Here is a 6,000-nt window from a genome sequence, read left to right as displayed (position 1 = left end):
CTGTGCATTGTTCCCTGAAGGTGGAATCTCATGTGGATAGGGTGGTGAAGAAGGCGTTTGGTATGCTTGCCTTTATAAATCAGAGCATCGAATATAGAAGTTGGGATGTAATGTTAAAATTGTACAGGGCATTGGTGAGGCCGAATCTGGAGTATGGTGTGCAGTTCTGGTCGCCAAATTATAGGAAGGATGTCGACAAAATGGAGAGGGTACAGAGGAGATTTACTAGAATGTTGCCTGGGTTTCAACACTTAAGATACAGAGAGAGGTTGAACAGGTTGGGTCTTTATTCTTTGGAGCGTAGAAGGTTGAGGGGGGACTTGATAGAGGTTTTTAAAATTTTAAGAGGGACGGACAGAGTTGACGTGGGTAGGCTTTTCCCTTTAAGAGTGGGGAAGATTCCAACAAGGGGACATAGCTTCAGAATTGAGGGACAAAAGTTTAGGGGTAACATGAGGGGTAACTTCTTTACTCAGAGGGTGGTGGCTGTATGGAATGGGCTTCCGGTGGAAGTGGTGGAGGCAGGCTCGATTTTATTATTTAAGAGTAAATTGGATAGGTATATGGATAAGAGGGGATTAGAGGGTTATGGTCTGAGAGCAGGTAGATGAGACTAGGTCAGAGAGAGTGGTCGGCGTGGACTGGTAGGGCCGAATGGGCCTGTTTCTGTGCTGTAGTTGTTATATGGTTATATGGTTATATGGTTCTCGATCCTTTAGCTTCACACTAATCTTTGCAATATTATTTGCCTTGTCTTTCAGTTTTATTTTTTGACTTCCATTGTCAGTTACAGTCACCACATTCTCCCCATAGAATCATCCACGCATTCATTTCCTCCCGCCTAGACTACTGCAACTCCCTATACACTGGGAACAGCCAATCATCCCTGTCCCGCCTGCAATTGGTCCAATACACCGCAGCGAGACTTCTGACGGACCACATCACCCCGATTCTGGCCTCTCTCCACTGGCTCCCAGTACAGTACAGAATCAACTTCAAGCTCCTCCTATTCACATACAAAGCCGTAAATGGGCTCCCCCCCCCCCCCCCCATATCAAAAATATTCTAATCCACCACTCTATCTCCAGGTCCCTCAGGTCGGCCGACTTGGGGCTACTGACTATCCCGCAGTCTAGGCTTAAGCTCAGGGGTGACCGCGCTTTTGTGGTTGCAGCCCCTTGACTGTGGAACAGCATCCCTCTCCCCATCAGAACTGCCCCCTCCATCGGCTCCTTTAAGTCCAGGCTCAAAACCTATTTCTACTCCCTAGCGTTTGAGGCCCTCTGAGGGGGCGCTGGGAACTGTTTATGTATGTGCTGTTATGTTTGTGTGCCATTGTATGTTCGTTCTTAGTAACTGAACTGATGTACAGCACTTTGGTCAATGTGGGTTGTTTTTAAATGTGCTATACAAATAAAATTGACTTGACTTGACTTGACTTGACTTTCTTCAAGACCTGAAAAGACCCTTCAGCTTCCAAATTATTCCCAGAAACTTTAGTTTAGAGATACGGTGCAGTATCAGGCCCTTCGGCCCACCGAGTCAGCGTCGACCAGCGATTCTCACACACTAACACTATCCTACACACATTGGAGGAATGTTGTGCAATTATATCAAGTCAATTAACCAACAAACCTTTATGTCTTTGGAGTGTGGGTGGAAACTGGAGATCCCGGAGAAAACCCATGCAGGTCACAAAGAGAACGTATAAACTCTATATAGACAGCAGCCTTAGTTGGGATCTATCCCGGGTCTCTGGTGTTGTAAGGCAATACATCTACCGCTATGCCACCGCGCCGCTCTCTTGTCATTGCTGCTCCACCGTCATTCCTGCTAAGGTGCATTTCCAATCAACTTTAGCCAGCTCCTCCTTCATGCCTCTGTGGTTACCTTTACTCAACTGTAATGCCAACAAATCTGATTTCATCTTCTCCCTCTTAAAATGCAGGTTGGATTTTATGGTCACTCCTTCCTAGGAGTTCCTTTACCTTAAACACCCTAATCAAATCCAGTTTGTTACACAATATCTAATCCAGAATTGCCTTTTCCCGAGTAGGCTCAACTACAAGTTGTTCTGAAACCTCTCGTAGGCACTCTATAAATTTGTTCTGTTGAGATCCAGTACCAACCTGATTTTCCCAGTGTACCTGCATATTGAAATGCCTCAAGACCACCATAACATTGCCTTTCTTGACTGTATCTCAAGATGTAATTTGTACCTTACATCCTGTCCTTTGTTCGGAGGCCTGTAAATAACTCCCATCAGGGTATTTTTTTACTCTTGCAAGGATTCTACATTTTCTGATCCTATGTCACCCCCTGCTAAGGACTGAATTTCATTTCTTCCCAGCAGATCTACCACACCTCCTCTGCCCACTTGTCTGTCTTTTCGATTGAACGTGTAGCCTTGCATATTCAGCTCCCAACTCCGATCCTCTTGCAGCCACGTCTCTATGATGCCCATAATGTAGTGCCTACCAATTTCTAGCTGTGCTGTTAGTTCATCCACTTTATGCACACATTCAAATATAAACACCTTTAGTTCAGTGTTCACGGACATTCTTCATACATTGGTCCCAATTTTGCCTGACGTCAGACTCTTATCCATTCTTAAACTTTCTGTCCTATTACTTCTGGAGTCTTCAGTAACCTCTCCTGCACTCACCTCCCCTTGTGTCTCCATTTTACTGCTCCACTTTAAGATTTCTTTATTTAAAGAATTGGTTCTGATTTAATTACTAGGGTTAACTATAATAGTACAGAAAACAGTAATTGAGAAAACTAAAAGATACCATAACAACTTGTTTTCTACCCAATTTTATTCATTCTCTGAGCACCAACCATCTTTGTGGCCTTGCCCAACAAGCCATATTTCAGGGAAGGTGTGACCCATTCCTCCACTACAGTTACATTACAGTCTTGCACGGTGGCACAGCGGTAGAGTTGCTGCCTGACAGCGAATGCAGCGCTGGAGACCCGGGTTCGATCCTGACTACGGGTGCTGTCTGTATTTGTACATTCTCCCTGTGATCTGCGTGGGTTTTCTCCGAGAACTTCGGTTTCCTCCCACACTGCAAAGACGTACAGGTTTGTAGGTTAATTGGCTTGGTAAATGTAGAAATTGTCCCTAGTGGGTGTAGGATAGTGTTAAAATTTGTCCCTAGTGGGTATAGGATACTTCCAGTATAGTCCCTGGTGGACTCTTCGGAAGTGATAACCACAAGATACAAGAAGTCAACTATTGCTCTTTGTTCAAAGTGAGAATTTTGCAGTGATGGATTGCAATCATAAATCAGAATTTAGTCTTTTTTTTCAATTCCTGATTTACACATATTGAGGCCAATTGTCTATTCACAAACTGGTATCCTACACTGCACTAAACACAAACTAAATTCTGAATTTAATAATAACCTCATTAGCAGAACTTTTCCAAGTGTGCTCTGACGACCACCATCCATCCCATTGGCAATACAAAACAGCAGCAGTAAATTAAAACATTGGCAAATGTTAGTAAAGGACAAAGCACAGAAAAAAAGTCATGACCAAGGCTCTCTCAGAATCAGTGATTATGCAACATTGGCATGTTTGGAAAAATTACCCTTTACGAGTCGCGTCTTGGCCTCTTTAACTAAACATTGCACGAGCAATTACAAAGACAATTCCTTCTTCCTGCTTTATCTTTTCTTTTGTAAATCGCCTATTTGTGGGGAATTCGTGGCGTGCATTCAGATGAACTTCTGTTTTGAAAATGGACTTTTGCTCCCATTTTTATGCGGGTAATTTGTTTTGGCAAAAAAAAGATTGTTTCAACTGCGATAAAACTCCCATTGTTTGTACGAATAGTGTAAAACACTCTGGGTTGGAGCAGAGGAATCCTGGATATTGATTGGCTGGTTAAATAGAGGCCTATTAGTTTCAGTCAGGCTAGATTGATTATACAGCAGTAGCTGGAGCAGAGACGCAGAGAGAGAGAGAGAGAGAGAGAGAGAGAGAGAGAGCGCCAATACAGCCATGTGATTGTCAGAAGCCCTGATCGTTCCGATACCCTATCTGGCTCTGGACGCTGGAGGGGTTGGAGAGCTGCACATTTCCACTGTCATGTTGAACGCTGTCAGCATCCTGGGTCCCTGGAACTGAAGAGAGACGGCGGGAGAGGGGAGGGGAGGGGAGCTGCTGGAGGAGGAGAAAGACGAGGGAGAGACTGCACCTTGCAAAGCCTCTCTGCAGCCGTTCAGCTCGAAGCATCCGAAGAAGCTGCGAGGTGCTTTGAAGCGGCGGAAAGCTTGAGTTAGAGCTGCAGCAAGTGTTTTAAACTGCTTGTTTTTGCATTACTGTGAGTAAAATGAAATCGTTGCTATTTCTATTGTGGGGCGACCCGCGATTCGGGTCCGCCGGTCAGCTGTTGGGCTGAGTGAGGCGCGCCTTTTTGGGTGGACAACTTCACAAGAATTAAATCAAATAAATTGTTGTGGTTGGGTTTGCAGGGCAAGCTGGAGGTAGGTAGGTGTGCGCTTACTCTGCGGCTCTCAGCTTCTGCTCAGCGACAAAAGGGTGCACTTGAACGGCAAAGTTTCTTTTTTATTTCGTACCCCTCCTTGCCCCGCGTTCCCCGTCCCCCCCCCCCCCCCCGAACATCACCGGAGCCCCAGATCACCATCGCTCGCTCTGTGCATTGCTGAGTTTGGACACTGCAGTGTTGTCAAGTAAGATGCTTGCTACATCCCATTGGTGGTAACCCGCGATCCCCGGCTGCCTCTCATGCACTTGCGGTCGCTAAAACTTCTGCTCTGCTCTGGTCATGCTTTCATTTTCGGATTTTATTTTCCTCCCCTGTCTAAAGAGGACACCATTAAAGCTGGAAATTAGCCTGCTTATTTATTTATCTATTTATTTATTTATTTATTTTTTTATTAAAAAAATTAAAAAACACTACGGTTCCTCTTCACAGACTGCAATACCCTGCCGCTTACGGGTCCTGGATTTTGTAAATAATACAAGAAATAAATGGCAAAATAAAAACCCAGCGAGCGAAATAAAAGTTGCAAGTGAGCCGCGAGCTTGCGAAAGGATTGTGTTTCCCACAGAGGTGTTGTGACTGTGGTGTGGCGATTTTAAATACACTGTTGTTCACGCAGGCTTGCTCGCTTGTTCCGTTTTGATCTGGGCTGCCAGGACATGGTATGTCATAAGCTGCGATAGTGTGTGTCAGGTTTCAGTGAAGTGGTGAGCTTGCATTGAACAATTACATCTCCAACCAGAGAGAATTCGGTGTTTTCAGCAAACGGTAAAAAAATGTCTTGTGTGTCAAATCATTGGCTTCTCCAGCAGAATAAAATATGGTTATGAAATTATTGGGGGGAGAGAGAGGGGGGGGGGTCATCTGCCAGCGTTGATATGTAAAATATTTAAATCGTGGCTTGTTTTATGTCAGGATCAAAGTATTTCCCTAATGAACTTTGTTTTCCTCTAATAAGCACGGGAGACGTGAGCGTTCCCACGTTTTTGTTTGCAAAGAAACCTTGCAAGAATGAATTAGTCCTGCCTTGCACATTTTTGATCCGGAAGAAGGTGCAGCGATTGACAGTGAAACTATCTTCGAAAGCTCCAATGTTTTGCGACGAAGCCGTCTCTGCAGTCACCAGGGCAATGTAGTGTGTGAACCTCACTGTTGGGTCTTATGTGCATGTGGCGTAAAATACGAAAAACGAGAAGCAGCGTTTTAACAATCTTCCAAAAGAAAGTCAGCTAATTCTAATTGCATGCCTTATTGATGGCGGTTTAATGTTGTTTAAAAAAAACTTGAGTGATAATTTAGTACACGCGTATGTATGTGCACCATTTATCCTGGAAGAGCTTTAAAGCCATTAGGCTTTTTGTACATGGATTTCACTGCAGGGCATATCAGCTGGAAGCAAAAGATTTTGACTGCAGGAAGTTCCAGTTGAAAGGGTTTTTTTATAGTGTCTGTTGATACATTTTCTACAAATATTAGTTTTATTT

The 6,000-nt window shown here is 44.2% G+C and overlaps 1 protein-coding gene across 2 annotated transcripts in view; it reads left to right on the top strand.

The window, feature by feature from the left end:
- The first annotated feature begins 3,977 nt into the window (after nucleotides 1-3,977).
- LOC144604692 (cadherin-18-like) overlaps nucleotides 3,978-6,000 on the top strand; it is a 581,989-nt gene continuing 579,966 nt past the window's right edge. For both annotated transcript variants that reach the window (XM_078419341.1, XM_078419347.1), the window contains exon 1: nucleotides 3,978-4,333. The gene's annotated coding sequence lies outside the window, so the exon portion shown is untranslated. The remainder of the gene's footprint in view (nucleotides 4,334-6,000) is intronic.

The sequence above is a fragment of the Rhinoraja longicauda genome, chromosome 2, assembly GCF_053455715.1.
Source record: "Rhinoraja longicauda isolate Sanriku21f chromosome 2, sRhiLon1.1, whole genome shotgun sequence".
Classification (NCBI taxonomy): Eukaryota; Metazoa; Chordata; class Chondrichthyes; order Rajiformes; family Arhynchobatidae; genus Rhinoraja; species Rhinoraja longicauda.
The sequence above is the reverse complement of the archived record's forward strand: the minus strand, read 5'-3'. Positions and strand labels throughout refer to the sequence as shown.